Source organism: Battus philenor, unplaced genomic scaffold (assembly GCF_028537555.1).
Source record: "Battus philenor isolate CCGP_79_NKW_IND1 unplaced genomic scaffold, ilBatPhil1.0.hap1 SCAF_3, whole genome shotgun sequence".
Taxonomy (NCBI): domain Eukaryota; kingdom Metazoa; phylum Arthropoda; class Insecta; order Lepidoptera; family Papilionidae; genus Battus; species Battus philenor.
The window spans coordinates 14330082-14347861 of NW_027181693.1; the positions used below are offsets into that span (position 1 = coordinate 14330082).

Below are 17780 nucleotides of genomic sequence, written 5' to 3' on the forward strand. Positions count from 1 at the left end.
AAATGGTGTAATAGCTCTGTTACTTGTGGTATATGGCAGTATTGGTCTTTACGGAACAATTCAGTAATACAAATTCAAACTCCGGACCAAAAATCAGGATAGTTTCAAATACAAAGAAACTTTACGACCGTCCCCAATTACAATCGATGTATCCTAACGACCAAGAGATAACAATAGATTCGTCTGAACTGGAATAAACTCGATTTACGTTTTAAAATTTTTATTCATCATGTTTTTAACTTTTGTATATAGAATCCAGTCTTTGGTGGAAAGTTTGAAAATTCTTACGTATATTCCGTTTCTTGACAAAGAACAATTACATTCCAAAGGAGAGAATTTGTGTGAAAGTCGTCAGCGAGTCTTTGAAGTTTGTACAGGAGTTGGGGTTCCACGACTTGCAATTTATACTTGAATAAATTAAAGCCAACTCTATTTTTTTCTTCTCATTCAATTGTTCACAAAATTATACATTCGCTAGAGTAGTACTGTTTTGAATTAAAAAAAATTTTTCTAATACAATAAATTTTTATAAATAGTTTGAGAAGTATGGTAATTGTTTCACCTATACCCGGCATCAGGCTTGACAGTCAGATCCTTACAGTATACCGTAAAGACCTGACCCGAGATTACTAAGCGAGTTATTCCGCACTCTGCCACCTAAAATTGGTGAAGATATAAATGAAGAGCATGAGTAAACTGCATTTGCCTAGGCAATAAAAACTACTGCTTAGCAAGTTAGCCCTTGACGTTAGCCGTCCGGAGTTAGACCAATTCCACGCCATTCGATAACCAACCACCGCTCTCGTCGAAAACGAGGTCAGATCGTATATCACGGGGGAAGCCAACCCTATCATACCAAATAGAAGCGTTGTTGAAGTTTCATCTGTCACTTCTCCCAGCGCAAATGCTTTCCGAAGTTATAGTAGTGGTATTATGCAGGGAATAGCAACTGACTAAGACGAGGTTTATCCCTATCGGGCGCCATTGTGTCGGAATGCTAAGCGGGTGTTATTAACGAGTGACAGCTCACGTTAAGGTCCTCTTTTAAGGGTTCTTGAGCCTAGTCACTCTTCAGAAGGTCACTGATGCTCTGAGGTGCTCCGGGAGCCTTTGAGCTTCGCTACTTTAAAAGAGGTTGTAGGCTAGGACAACCTCTGTACCTTGCCACCTCAGAACAGAGAAAATTAATCTATCATTCAATTGAGGCGAGAAGCTTGTTTGACTCAATACCAAACAACCATAGTTTACTTACTAATACATTTAATAAAAAATGTAGAAATAACGATACTTCACAAAATAGCAGATATTTATGTAAGGATTGTCGCCTTAACTGCAAATCGAAGTCGGTACTCCGATCAAATTTGTATATATTTTAATCATAATACACAGGGAATTCCGTAGCTGTCGATGTATCATTATATTTACTTATTTGATTCAACCGACAGAGCACTAATACTTAGAAAAAAGTAAACGTAAAATCGAAAGAACAGCTTTAGTAATGTTCTCACGGTTAGAACATAAACCTCCTCATAAAATACACGGGCCGTTAACAGTGCAGATTGGTAAATGTCCAGCCAGTACACTTTTATATCGGTGTAAGAAGATCTGCCTCTCACTTACACTGCTACGCTAATAATTTCGTAACATCAACAAAATTTGTAATGCATGAGAGGAAAAACCGTAGTTAAAGACGCCATGCTGGGATCAAATTACATATTAACGCTGATAAATGGGTAGAATGAAAAAAATCTCTAAGCTTTACCTCACTACTCCCAGAGGAGCGAGTATGTGCGCATACACCGTGCTGAGATCGCGTGCGATCCAACACTTTGTATCACAAGACAATAAAACAGGTAATACTAACACGTAAGTACGTTTTACAAGGACAACGTTAATTGCCACAATTAAGCTTAATATCTTATCATATGTCTTTCGTACGAATTTGAATTATCAAAATTTGAGAAAACTCAGTAAAAACGGGACGTTACAAAGAATACTTGTCGATCATAAATAATGAAATAAAGTAATTAACATACAAGATATGTAATATATAACGCGTCTACATCCGCCACTTTCGTAGTCAAAAATGTATTTAAGTAAATAATAAAAAATACATAAAATGTGGTTTAAAATTATTTGATGTATGATATACCCGATGTAAAAGTCAATGATTTCAGTAATAATTAATAAAGTAAGGATAATATGGTAAGAAGACTTTGTACTGCCGCAAGTTTTTGGGCTGGCGTATTCCAATAGACAAACAAAATTTACTTAATATATTTCTTATTTTTACGATAGTAAATATCGGGTATTGCTTGCTCTACTGGTAATATAACTCTTTTGCTATACGGCGTGTACACACTACAAGTGTTTAGACGCCGTCGACAAGGTACAAACTCTATTAAGGTTCAATTTACACAACAAAACATATTTAATAAAAATAAAACAAAATTGAATTAAAATTTTAAACTTAAAATTCGAATAAAAATAATTAAATATGGCAAGTTTTTATAACAAATGTTTATTTGCTTATTTTAAAATAACAATCAAAAAATAAAAATTACAACTACTTTGTCCTAAAGTGCCATCTTCTTACGAAAGTTGGCGACCATTAGCCCAATCTTAATCTTTGACATAGCGACTCAAGATCGATCGATTGCTCTTTCCAAACCACTGGTGTTAGTTTAATTCTATTATAACCAATATATTATGCTTCTACCAACACTGCGCTTTCCATGAATCTTTCCTTGTAAGAAAAGTTCAAAAAATCCAACAGAAAACTATAAAATGTTAACATAAAATATACGCACACAAATCTGTATTTAAAAATATAACAAACTGCATGCGGCTATGACCGCACTAATGAGGCCGTTGCCCAGATAAAAAAAATAATTACTTTAAAAAAGCATGAGCTTAAAAATAACACAACAATTACCAATTATCCAAGTGCGATTACTGGATTTAATTATGTTCAACTATTACGCGTCGATGAACTAAAAACTTTTTATTTCACGCTCTTGTTTAAGCAAAACATTATTGTTTATTCGTGTTAATTAATTGACATTATCATGTTTTATTTTTTAACAAAAATAAGACGTATCTTTCGTAATTAACGAATAATTGTTAATAATCATTGTAGATTAATAATTGTTTTCCATCATAGTCATCTATAAATATCGAAAATTTATCTGGGATGAACTCTTTGAATAAAGATTTTATTACAAAACAACTTCTCATATTAGTTAAAAGTAAAAATAATATATAATTGTAAAGCGAATTAATACTTGTATATAGTTATTAATTTATTTATATTAAATAACTCATTTGGCGTTTGGTAGTAATCGGTGTAACATTACTTCTGAGGATGACCCGTGGAGGGGTGAAACACGTGTGGAGTAATTTAACTGAGGTAGTTATGTTTCGCATTGTTTGCCTCATGCGCATTCATCAGCGGGCTAGCGGGCGGTGCACTTTATTGCACGACTAGTGCTACATAGCGGAAGTAGCTATATATTAGTCCTTTTCGTACTTATTTATATTATGTAATAAACAAAAATATATATGAGTAGATTGATATATAAAATACAACGTTGCTATAGCTTGGCCAAACTCTTTGACAGAGCGAGCCATTTTTCCAAATTTGTAATTTTTTGCGAGTCGCAATTGAATACGCATTTAAAACACCCTAAAGAATGTTTTTTTTTTTACGGAATACTACATTTATTGAAAATATTTAAACAAAAGTAGAAAATAAGTATATTGAAGTTAGATATAATGGCACACGTATATGACAGCACTCCTAATAATGCTTAAGGTAATGGTTAATTAATTAATTTAGTGGTGAAATAATAATAATTATTATTCTCACCCATAATTTTTTTTTCGATTTTCCAGGAACTGACATAGCTTATATAAATTTAAAAATTTAAATAATTCGACAATCGATCGGAGCCAAAAAATAATCGATTAAAAAGTCGCATGTGGATTGCAAGCCGCAGTTTGACCACCTCTGTACTATATATAGAATACTCACCTTAAATACATGTTAACTTAAATAAAACATACCTTGAAAAATCAAATCATAAATAATTCATAATTTAATATTGAAAGTAATACATAAATTTGGCGAACTTAATATTACGCGTAAAAATTTCTTTCGAATTCTCATAAAAATAAGAACGGTTCAATTTTTCAACTTTATGCCAGCAATAAAGAATACCAATTACTATTAAAGAACTTTGCTTACGTCTAACATAACGGGCGTCGTAAAACGCTCGGAGAGGAATAAAGTGAAAAGCAATTTTATGTTTACTGTGACATCTTAGATGTAATGAGCGAGATTGATTACCCGAACTTGCTTTAAAAAAAGCTATTAACCTTTTTTAAAATACGAAAATAATATTTTGACTAGACTATGACTTTGCCGCCAAACAATTCTGGCTGAAAATTACTGGACTATCTATATAAATAAAAAATGAATTGTCAAATGTGTTGATATACATAAAATTGGAGAACAGCTAGACTAAATCGAGTACTTTTTCATATTTAGTTTTCGTTAAGGCACGGGGAAGGTAGCTGTGATAGCCCAGCAACAGAGACTTACGATCATAAGTCGCGGGTTCGACTACCGGGATACAAACTTATATAATTTACACTTTGTACGTTAATTATAAATACGCCCACTGCAAGGCCTAAGCCTCCCTCAAAGTTCAGAGAGATGACAGGTCTTGCGTTGCCCATATATAGCGAAAGCCTTTGGGAAGAACCCGCTGCCATTTCAGACGAGCAATTCTTCGAGCTACGTCAGTATCCTTGGTTCTTCTGCGGATCTCCTTACTTCTGATTCGATCTATCAGCGAAATATAGCTTCATTGCTCTCCGGGCGACCTAATTGTAACTAACTATAACAAATTGTAAATATTGATTACATGTTGATAATCAATTAAATAAAGATTAAATCTATTGAAAGGAATAAAACTGGAGCGCGTGTTTGTAACATTAAAATAACCGCTTCTTTCTACATGCTTATGAATATATATATATATGTGTATATATATAAAAATATATGTCTATATATATATATAAATATATGTATATATGTATATATATATATATATATATATATATATATATATATACGGTACAAACGCAAAAATTCCATTTTGTTTAAATATTTGTCTGTCTGTTTGTTCCGGCTAACCTATTTAATGTGTGGGCCGATTGACAGGTTTTACACTGGCAAGTAGCTGGTGTAATAAGAAGTAAATGAGACTAATTTGTTTCAAAAAATTTGTTAAAAAAAAATTAAATAAACTAAATATTTTTATTGGGAAATTCTTCGCGGACGAAGTTGCGGGCACAGCTAGTAACTAATATTTACAAAAGATTAACTTTAAATTGTTCTATAATTAACAAAATCATGCGATAATGTAACTTTAATATAATAAAGCGTAAAAAATAAAGCGTATGTTCTTTTTTTTAAAAAAAGACATTTTATAATGTTGTTTAAGTTGAATAAATAACATTTTCCACTGTTTATAATGATGATAAAGGTCGTAATTTAACGTTATAAATCAGTTAAGAATGTTTTAGCTTAACACTGTCACGTTTAAATTTAATTTAAAATGCATTAACCTTCAGAGAAAAGCTCTTTACAATTTACAGAGACCGCGAGAGATTTCGACTCGGATCAAAAAGGAATCTTACGTCGGTCAAAGAACTCCGATAATAACATTCTGCGCTGAAATTTCTTTATTATGAAAGTTGGAGTTCGCAATTTTAAAATGTAAATCTCGAAACATTAACGTTGAAATCAAAAGAAAAACTCAAAAACAATCCCTTTATTTACTTCCAATATTTTTATATTACATTACAACCTACGTTATCGTGAGCAATGGTTTGTTGTATTTAATTAAGATATCTGTTTTTTTTTTAAGAATCAATAGGCAAATGTTGTCATACGTCACATTTTCCGAAGTCTACTCAGTAAACTGGTTTGGAACAATGTTTAACAAAAACAAGTTTTTTTTGAAACCAGTATAAGTTTATATTTTCCATTGTAACCTCCGGCATCTTAATACTTCTGTATAGAAATATAATATATCTTCAAGTACATAATAACTGTACATAACTTTGAACTGCTTGTCTAGCATCTATTTCATTTGTTTTTTTCATTGTTTGACTATAAATCATTATATGTTCTCAGTGAGATAGTTAAAAGGTAAAAACTGTAACTAATTTTACATTTCTAAGCTTCTATGTTTGTACTTTCTTACTGCCTTTTGTTACTGTCTATCTCCAATAAAGTAAATAAATAAATAATTATTCTGTAAAGCTACCATTTTGTTAAGCTTTTCTTTATCAGACAGATAGATACTAAACGAAAGATTATAAGTAAAATGCGCAGATCAGATGGCCACAGAGTGGAGATCACAGGTTAGCAAAGGCAGCGAAGGACGTTCACCCACAAGGTGAGCAGGTGAGCATACTACATTGTTAAGGCGGTTGGAAAACGCTGAACGATGGCCAATTCCAACAGGTCCAAATAAAAATCACTTGAAGCAGCTTATGTCATGCAGCGGACATCCTCCACTGAAATGATGATGAAACTCAAGAAAAACAAATTGCAAATGATTCCTTGATTCAGTGAATTTGTGAATTTGTCGAACCTTGTGGAAGTTGTTGACCAAAATGGATGAAAATTAGCTTAGTTTCAAAAAAAGTTAAATTAAATTTCACCATCACAAATGAACAGTTTCAATTTTAATGACAGTTGACAAAACATATCCCTGAACCGAGAACTGACATCACTAATATTATATCCGAACACACGCATAACAACGTCTTGACCAGAGCGACGGCTCGAGCAACAATTGTCTTTATCCACCATTCTTGCTATCCATACTCCAAACCACACTAACCAAGCACTCGTATACCCTCGATTTAACTTTCATTTACAATCAGATTCACATAATAATTTACTACAACATACTATAAAATTAATTGTAAATCTGTCATCGTCGTTATAATTTAGGCCTTGAAACGTCTAAACTGGACATCAGCCTCCCAACAGATATTTAATAGGATTAGTTAGAAGCGGCCTGCAGAGCTTCTTATTAAGATCATATGTTCACTGCACGTATCGTAGTCTCAACTCCAGGACCCAAAGATCCCAGCCGTAGTCTTCTCTACGTGGCTTGCCCCCTCCTACATCAATTTATGAATCCGCTGGGCTTCAATCGGTTACATTCGTTCATCTTCGGATTTCGATCGTCTATCTCTACGTATAAGGTTTATATTTGTAAATTAAACTGTATTGTCAGCATGTCCTGAATAAACGACAACAATGATTGTTACCCAGTAAGGAAGAATGCGACCTGTCTTCACATAAAAAACCTGATCGCTACATGATGAAGCCGACAGATGTGTGTAGGCTGAGATGATTTATCGTATTCTAAATATCCTATTATATCCAAGAATCTACGAACTCGCGAAAAAATAAATAGTTGTAACGTAAACGTGATTCCGCGCAATCTATATTTAGTCCTGTAGCATAATTTGAAATTGTGCGTATGAACCGAAATAATGCTTGGTATTAATAAAACTAGTAACCTTGTGGGGGCCGAAAAATTTTAAAGAGATAAATGTTCGACAGGCGCTCAACGTTCTATTCTTCCATATTTATGCACGAGATTTGTCTACGAGTTCGAATTAGGAATGAGGAGATCCGAAGACGAAACATCATAGACCAGCGGATTAGCAAGTTGAAGTGGCAGTGAACAGACTATATAGGGCGCAAAGATGGCCGCTGGGACTTTAAGGTTCTAAACTTAAAACAATGGACTGACAAGCGCAGTTAAAGATGATGTTCTTGGTGAACAGATAACCTTGGTGAATAGTTAAGGTCGAAAGATGCGGGCACCTTCCAATCGGTTCTTTTGGAAAATTTTGGGGGAAGTCTATGTCCAACATCGGACAAGTATTAACCATAAATACTCAAAATCTTTTTTGGTAATATTTAAAATTATATGCTAATGTGGTTTTTTACAGCTAAAGAACACATTATGTAAAACTTACCCGCGTTGAAGCGAAGGTGGTCAGCAGAGTCCCGTGTCGCTGCCGACCACCGACTAGTCCTCGCTTCTCATACCTCTATAACACATTGTCTACTATACAACTATAGGGGTATAGACCCTCTTTGGTATAACTGGAATACGATCGTCCAAAGTAAACTTTTAGGTGACAGACCTCTGTTTCCATGAGCCCAATATCAATGAAGCTGCACTAAGACTAAATCGGCTAACATAACGTCATGCAAATGTTTAATCATCTAACGTAAATGTGTATTGTAGCGTTCTTTAATTATAAGTTTCAAAGTTTTACTGTCAGAAAAAATACGATAGACGCCTACGAAGCATAAAAATCACCACGAAGACCTTGCGCTTGCGCATCCAGCAACTTTCCGTGATCTTGACAAAGGTATCGTTAATAAAAAGAAGACAAAATACTTTTTAGTGCTTTATGAACAGCTCAAAAGTTAGTTGTATGCGCGAGATATAATTAAGGCTGTTGAATGTATAATTATGAAACTATGAAAGTTCGTTATGAATTACCAAAATTTTAAATTAAACTTCATCTAAAATTACACTCGTTCGGAGTCAGTGACCTCGGTTGTTAGTGCTATGATAATGGATTAGTTTTAACTTTAAAAATTTTTAATCATTTTAAAACGTAGCTAAAATTATTTCATAACAGTTATTTTGATATAAATATGAAATGTGTGACCGCATTGTAAAATGCTTGATTGTTAAAAATGAATTGTTGTGGGTAGACCAATATGACCAATATACCAATATACAACTTGTTGGTGGCGATACATCTCTCAAACCTGACTTAGCTTTTTTCAAAAACATTACTTAGGTTACATTCTTCATATTCTAATCTTGCACCTTCGTATCAGATTAGACCAGTGTTTCCTAAAGCAGGGCCCACGCCCCACAGGGGAGTAATTTATTTGCTAAGCAGGGTTATTAGAAAGTGGCTTTGACTCGAGTTTAACCATTTCGCTTTAATATAAAATATATATGTTACATTAGAAATATAGATTTTTTTTTTATTTATTTCATACGTACTCCCTTATCTGCTATTTCATTTCCTTATTTTATAATCGTTATCTCACTTTTTTACACCAAGATTTAAAATTTATGAATTTTAAAATGCTAAGTTGGTGCATGAAAAATAAATTTAAAAATATTTAACAGATTTAACTTTTGGCTTTAATTATTGACAGTCGTATTAAAATTCCTTTAAAGATATAAGTAAAAATTTTAAACATAACAAGGTATTCAATATTTCGACCATAACAATATCGTAGCAAAAGGCCTTACTTTCGTAGACATAATACAATGCGATCGTTTTACATAGAAAGTGTAGATCAGCGATTTACCAAAGTCGTCAATTGTCTACGTCACTAGCGGGCGGCACAGCTCTCGCATCATATTTTCGACTACATTGGGCGATCTTTCACCAGCTAATCAAGCCTTTGAACTCTGCACGTTCTTAAGCTGTTAGCCCGGGGGCTTTTACAGCTTCATCGGAACTGAGTTCACGGAGCGGAAGGGTCCGTGAACTTGAAAATAAAACAGAAGCTGATGGAACGTAGTAAACCGCTCTACTCGAGTAGAGTGTTGATGTTGTGTATATGCGGCTTGGGACGGCAACGTGAGCCACAGGCTTGCCTAGGATGGATCCGGATCCTACCTCGGTGCACCCACGCTGTTCGCAGTTAGGTAACGGGTGGCCGCCCCCTAATAACGGGTGCTGTGGTGTGATGAGTAGTGTTTTGTTGTATTGTGAATGACGCGATGGCCTGTGCAGAGTGTCGTAGGTGAAGTGGTTGCTGGTGCTGTGTGGTTAGCGCTTGCAGTGTTGTGAGTGTCTGCAACGGGTGTGGTGTGATGCGTGTTTAATGGGAATCCTATGATGGGCGTAAGGGGACGTCTTTGGAACGTCTCTTGGCCTTGGCTGTACGGAGGGAGAAACACTCGCTATGAACGCAGTCTTCGGATTCCTATACTCGCCACACACGTGCCTAAAAAAGTATAAGCTTATATATCGCTTACTCTAATAAGTAACGCGTATCGTGACATCGTAAAACTTTTCCATCTCTGCATCTGAACATCTTCAGTTCATCGGCATCATCATTACAGCCGTAAGGCTTCCCTTATACAATTCCAATAAGTCCGGTTGGAAATGGCCTACATCTAGTGTTTACGACGACCTAACTCAAGTTCGTCTGTCCATTATGTTGGAAGGGTGTCGTACGCCGCGCTTGCTGGTGCGTGGTCTCGAGACCAAAACCTTAAAGCACCAGCGGCCTTTTATTCTGCTCGCTTTATGCCCGCTGCCATATCAACTTGCCTATTCATTTATCTATGTCGGTTCTTTAATTGGTCTACCGTTTTCTTCGATCTCTTAGAGAAATCCCTCAAAAACTTGAGTTAAGTTATAGTTTTATGGAAATATTTTTATATCATCTGATTTAATTAGAATTTTATAAAAATTGGTCATTATTTGTCTTTTAAAGTGTGATACATAAACATATAAGTACTCACAGATAGAGCAAGAGACCAGACAGACAGTTCACGCCTTCAATTCGAATTAACGCTTGTACGGAAAAACAAAAATGATTATTTCTTTACTTACCTTTAACCCTTTCTTTACTTTAACTTTAAACCGAATCACGATAAAAAACTGAAATTAACCTGGTATGTCGCACATGTAAAATGAATTGCGGGGAAATAAACAAAAGTTTGGTACAATAGGAACATTTGTTCAACAATCTTTCTTAGGGAAAATTAGCCTTATTAGCGAATGAGATATAATAAATTTAACTTATTATTTATTCACGCGGTCAAAAATTCAAAAGTTCAAAAATATGTATACAGCGTGCATGAAACAAGGTAGTTAAAGCTTTCAAGGCGTGAATGTACATTTCCTGAAAAAATACATTAAAGCTTTTCAACTTATTTTCAAAAAGAATAAATTGATCTTTTCGAAATGTTACATTAGTCTATATTTTCTATTGGAATGCGACAAGCCAATATCTTCAATGCAAAGTCTGCAAGGACAGATAGTATAATTTATTTTAATACGTAATAATACGAATTTTTAAAACGCTATTTCTTCCTACATTATCATTACATTATTCACTATTTCTGAAACAATTGACTTTTGATAGAGTATTCCATGCATTAAATAATAGCAAATAAGCTATATATAAACCCTTTAAGATTATACAACTATTTCTAATCATTATGTAATGTAGATATTATTAACAACGAAGATAAGCGATTTTAAATTTAGAACGGCGTCATAAGGCATAAAAATATTCTACTTGGAGTGCAAGGATCAGAAGTGCGATGACGTCACCGCGGCCGCCGGCGTTATCTGTTTTCGGTTGGGCGCACATTCCTCGCGCTTCACCCCATGTTATTTTTACAGTCGTTGGTTTTATCCGACTATTGTGCGTAGTGGAACAGGCAGCTTCGTGTCGCCATGCGTGGAATAATTAACGAACCCAATAAGGATAAGTCGAAAAAAAATTCAACAACGATCATTCAAAATGCTCGGAGACCGCATATATGACCCGTTCAATGAACAAAACGATTCATCTTTACATCTCAATAATAGTAGTAGAGTATTTCATTAACGAGCTTCATTAAACTACATACGAGGGCCAAACTGAAAGTTTTTAGAACTGGCAACTTAAAAGCATTATATTAAAAAAATAAGTTTAAATTTTGAAAATAGAACTCTTTACCAATAATATTGAGTATACATTTCATTCATTTGTCATTTGTTTTACGATTTGGCGGCAAATTGAAAATTGTCTGTGCACGTCAGAATGAATTTAAGCCGAGAAAATTTTCGTGCAATGAATTTTTATGACTTTCGATGTCATATAAGTCAACACGAAAGTTATGATAGACTTCGATTGGCTTTTCACGATGAAGCCCCATCTCGTGCCACAGTTTACAACTGGTTTAATGAATTCAAACGTGGTCGAACTAATCTCACCGATGATTTGCGTGAGGGACGGCCTTCTACAGCGACGACTGAAGACAATATCAGTGTTGTGCGGCGTATGATAGAGACTGACAAAAGAGTGACCTATCAGCAGATTCGGACAAGTCTAGGCATAGGTATGAGTCAAGTGCACAAAATCCTCCATGAACATTTAGCGGTCAGGAAGCTTTGTGCCCGCTGGATACCGCATAATTTGACCGAGGCTCAAAAACTCCGCCGTGTTGATTGGTGCCGAGAAATGATCCAAAAATTTAACGGAGGTGACTCAAATGCTGTGTTCGACATACTAACGGGTGACGAAAGCTGGATTTACTGTTATGATCCGGAAACCAAAAGACAGTCTGCTCAGTGGGTGTTTCCTTCCGAAGAGTTGCCAACTAAAGTGAAGAGAGGTCGAAGTGTTGGAAAAAAGATGGTGGCCTCGTTCTTCGGAAAGACAGGTCATTACGCGACACTTGTCTTAGAGGATCAGAAAACGGTTAATGCAGAGTGGTACACTAACAACTGTTTGCCACTTGTCTTGGAAAAAGTTCGAGAGAAACGACCTCGCAGCAGGATCCTCCTTCATCACGACAATGCCTCGTCGCACACCGCCAGGCAAACGATCGACTATTTGGCGACCTCAGACGTGGAATTACTGGGTCACCCGCCGTATAGCCCCGACCTCGCACCCTGCGTTTTTTATTTTTTCCCGAAAATAAAAGAAAAACTTCGAGGAAAACATTTTATGGACGCCGAAGAAGCAGTGGCTGCGTTTCAAAACGCCGTCGAAGAGACCCCTAAGGCCGAGTGGGCAAGGTGCTTTTCTCAATGGTTCCATCGAATGCAGCGATGTATTGATGTAAATGGACGCTATTTTGAAAAGTTATAATAAAACTAATAACTTGCTAGAATGCTTAGTTTTTGATTTTCTAAGAACTTTCAGTTTGACCCTCGTATTAGATTATTAGACAACTTACTAGACAACAATTACTATTATATTAGACAACTTTTTGTTTAATGAACTTCTTAAATTTAATACAAGACTAGCTGTGCTCGCGACTTCGTCTGCGTAGAATTATTTTTCCCGTAAAAGTTTTTTGAAATAAAATTGGCCTAAGTTACTCCTTATTACATCAGATATCTGCCAGTATAAGTCCCATTAAAATCGGTGCAACCATTTCAAAGATTAGCTGGAACATACAGACTGATACACAGAGGAAAAATATATCGTGTCTATATACATCATATCTTCTTCTTCTTCAGCCAATAGACGCACCCTGCAAGGCATAGGCCTCCCCCAAAGATCGCCACTATGACCGGTCCTGCGCTGCCGGCATCCAGGAATTCTCGGGACCCTAACTATGCCCATCTAATGCATGGCGTTCCCAGGGTGCGTCTCCAGGGTCGCCACTCGAGAAACTTTCAACTCCAACGACCATCAGTTGCACGAGTGATATGCCCCGTCTACTTCCACATATCTGTTCTTCAAACTACATATAATATAATGAAATGAGAATAGTAAAAACTGATTATTTTAGTATTACAGACACTCAAATTTTATTTATATATCATTTAGATACAGACGACGTTGGTAGTTGTGTAATTCGCATTGTTTGCCGCATGCGCATTTATCGGCCGGCAGGCGGTGCACTTTATTGCACGACTACTGCTACATAGCGGAAGTAGCTATATATTAGTCCTTTTCTTACTTCGGATGGACTTCTGCAAAGTAACGCCTAAGTCTATTAGATAATTTAGAGACATTACTTAGAAGTGTATTGTAATACCGTGTACAGAGTTACTTATAAAGTTTAACGAAACGCGTAACAAGCCTATTTTTGTTTCTCGTGCTGACTTTTTCTACTTGCCTTTTTGTCATAAATTTATTAATATCACACATAGACTAGATTGTCTTATAGAACGGACGTTACTATTGTAAATAAATGAAATCATATGGCAATTTCGAAACATATGTTACGTCGTTAATTATTTCAAGTTGAAAACTTTTTTCTTTTTTTGGTAATAATTGTAAAAATTTTAATTATAACCACGTAAAATACATGGCATATAAGAAATAATTTGTATTTATAAAAAAAAAAGTATTTTCTTTTTTATGTGAACTCTTAACTCTATTGCAATGGTACAAAAGTACGATACGTTGAACTGGGCCACGCTACGCAACAACATGGCGGCGATAATTAAGAAAAAAATGAACGCCCCGTAAATAAAGTTGGGAATGCTTGTCAAGCCGCGCCACCTGCTACCTGTACAGATGTAGAGCACGCGCCGTTTAGTTAAAAGATAACAAACCTGTTTCCAAAGACATAATCGTTAAACATTACTGATACAACGACCTTACAAGAACCAGTATATTTACTAATAAGACAATACACGGGTGATTGTTTATTGAAGTAAAAGTTGTAAAGGGGTGAACATATATATTTATAAAGAACATATATTTTCTATAAATCAATGTATGATACATTCTACTCAAAAGTTTCAGAAATAATAACGTAATAATTCACCAAGGAAATGCATATTCAAAATTCGGATTACTACATATTAAAATAAATTATTGATATACTGGACTATATATCCTTGCAGACTTTGTACTGCCAGAACGTATTACCCTAATGTTTCAAAATGGTCACTCTGTTTAATGGAATAAACAAAATCATTATAAGTAAGAAAAGGACCAATATATAGCTACTTCCGTCATGCAGCAGTAGTCGTGCAATTAAGTGCACCGCCCTCCAGTCCAGCCCGTCGATAAATGCGCATGCGGCAAACAATTTTATTCTCACAAAACTGTATTAAAATTGCGTTGATTTTTAGTTAGAAAGGGTATCCCCGAGTTTTGATGGCATGGCGTAATTAGAAACAAAAGTGTTGCCATCTTTTAGTGAAATAAGACAATTTCAAAAAAAATTAAAGACTCGAACCCAAACCAACGCAACCTCGAAAATCTAACGACGCACAGTGAAAATTAGTACTAATTAAGCAGCGACACGAAAAAAACGCAAAACGAAACGACCCAAAGCAAGGTATTACTGTACTTTACTTCGTCTATGGACCATCTCTATTCCTGACTCAATCATGCTGAAAAACATCGAATATATTCCTTTCCATTATCACGGATGGATATCCATAACTACGTTTTAAGCTTTTGAATAACTTCGCACTACGTGGCCCGTTCAAAACTATTCTCTAGAATAGATAAAGAACTTTAAAAAAACTTTTGCATCGGCGTAAAAACAAAGTTTCTGAATGGAGGAATTCTGACGCCTGCTGTTTTGCAACTTTAAAACAACTAGTTAGGCAAGTTAACTATGTTATAAAGTTACGATCTTGCTCCAATTCCATCGGGCTGAGTTACAACTTTTTTTTTAATATATCTGGCGCACACCGTGCACTACCCATGTTTGGTTAATAAACCAACGAGCCCAAATAAATATTACATTCGCAAGTACTTCCAAGTCCGTTTAATACATAATTGCCAAGTATGATTGAGTGATTGGTTGTGACGTTGCTGTCAATTAATGTATAATACACGATATACAAAATTCAATATTTTCTGAAATAATACATTAAATCACGATAAAATAATGAGATAAAGCCTTTATTTGGGTAACTACATATTAAAATTAATTATTGCTTACTATCTGTATTTGCAGATCACATTGCCAGAAATTATTGACCTATACCGTTCCAATAGAAAATAAAAAAAATAAAGTAAGTTACTTTAAATGAATTATATTTATATAATTTACATTCATCTCCAAGCTTTTACATCTATAACTAATCATTCTGTACATTGATTTCGTGTATAAACGTCGAATGTATATTTTTGTTTTTCGAGTATTATATTCGTGGAATTTCGGAACGACACCGTTCGTCGAGACGCGACGGAAACAATCGCTTGCGCATTCCTAACTAGCCGGAGAAGCGCCCTCCACCGCACCCTCCTTCCGCTACGCCTCTGATAGACAAATAGCCCACCAAACGACTGCATGACCTGAATAAAGACGTTGAACTTGCCGATTTAACCCCGGCAGGAACCTCACAACGTAATTTCATATAAATTGTTTGTAATTAACCTACAAACTTAGGTCGTACTCTGTATCGCATGGTGTTTCGCAAACATATAATTCACAGAATACGTCATTATCCGACATACAAAACTAATTAATAATGAACCCACATGCGTAGGTGGCTACCCTCTATTTTGGGTGACTAATTCTTATACAGTAGTGCCCACGCGTGTGATTACTCCATATACAAACACTCTCACACATATTTACAATCGTTTCATAATACTAAAGCCTATTCTAAATTATCTATATTTGTTAGAATCGGAGAAATTTTATTAAGTAGTTAATACAAGTAAAAGATTAGCTTCCTCATTAGACCACGACTTAGTCGTCGCTTGATACAGGCAAAGCAAGACTTGTCATTGTGCCGGTCTTTGAGTAACGTCAGTCTGGCAGAGAGCGTCTTTCAGCTGACATGATAACATTTTACAATTAAGGCTCTGTTTTACTAATGGATTACGCATTAAGCAATACTTTGTTTTAATTCAGAGTACGTAATAACTAACTAACCACTAAAACCTCCTCGGTGGTCGACCTTCGCGCTTGCGAGAAGCTTCCATAACTCCGTTCTCGGATACGACAATACCCAGAGGGACTGTCGTGTTAGAGGGTTTTGCTACTAAAAACGAACATTCCGTCATGAGTTGTTATATTGCTATTTTTAAAACTACCCTTGGTGGTTGTTCTATTTATTACAATGCTATAAAACCACATCGATGGTAGTACTACCATCACGATGGTCTGAAAATAAATAAATCCACAGTCAGCCTGAGAATGGCGTGCATCTATTAACGCTGCCGTACTAATGCCACACTTTCTACACTCCATAATTATATCTGCAGATAGACGCCCACTGCAAGTTATAGGTCTCCCATAGATCGCTTCCCGTATCCGTTATCTAAAATTACGTAGTAGGGAGGCCTACTCACGTCGCGTCTACCGACTCTTTCGGCCCATCGGCTGTCGGCTGTACAAGGATTGAGCCCCGCCCACAACAACTTCAGATGAGCAACTCTTCGAGCTACGTCATCATTGCCTGAGGTAATTTAAGTTAACATTTGTATACATAAAAGTTGATATACAGAAGTCTTCTTCTTCTTGAAGTGCCTCTCCAACTAGTGGAGGTTGGCTATCAGCTTCCTGCTCTCTTCCTTATTTTTAGTTCTGCGTAATAGCTCAGCAACGCTGGCGATTCCGGTCCACTCTCTAATGTTACGAAGCCACGACTTCTTTCTCCTACCAACCTTCCTTTTACCAGCGACCTTTCCCATCATGATAAGTTGAAGGAGATTGTATCGTTGGTGACGAAGAACTCTTAAAATAATTGAAACATTTCAACAGATGGTCAAAATTTCGCAGACTTAAAAGTTAGACGTGACATTTTATTACTAAGTTTCTCACTAAGGTTATACACTAATCGTGTAGACAATGCACGTATCAGCTTGATGTAAAACGTAGTGAAGTTTAACACGAAGTTGTAAAGTGTCGAGTGATACAGAATAGGGTCCCCGAGAAGTCGATCGATACAGACACGACATAAACTGACCCAATATTTACGACCAGTTTTTACGACTCATTTTGCTATGACATTAAGTGTCTTCGAGATATAGTGACGAAAGC

At 35.7% G+C, this 17780-nt stretch overlaps 1 long non-coding RNA gene across 1 annotated transcript in view; it reads right to left on the reverse strand.

Moving 5' to 3' along the window:
- Nucleotides 1–17780, reverse strand: part of LOC137927140 (uncharacterized) — an 84332-nt gene that overhangs the window by 50790 nt on the left and 15762 nt on the right. The window lies entirely within an intron of this gene.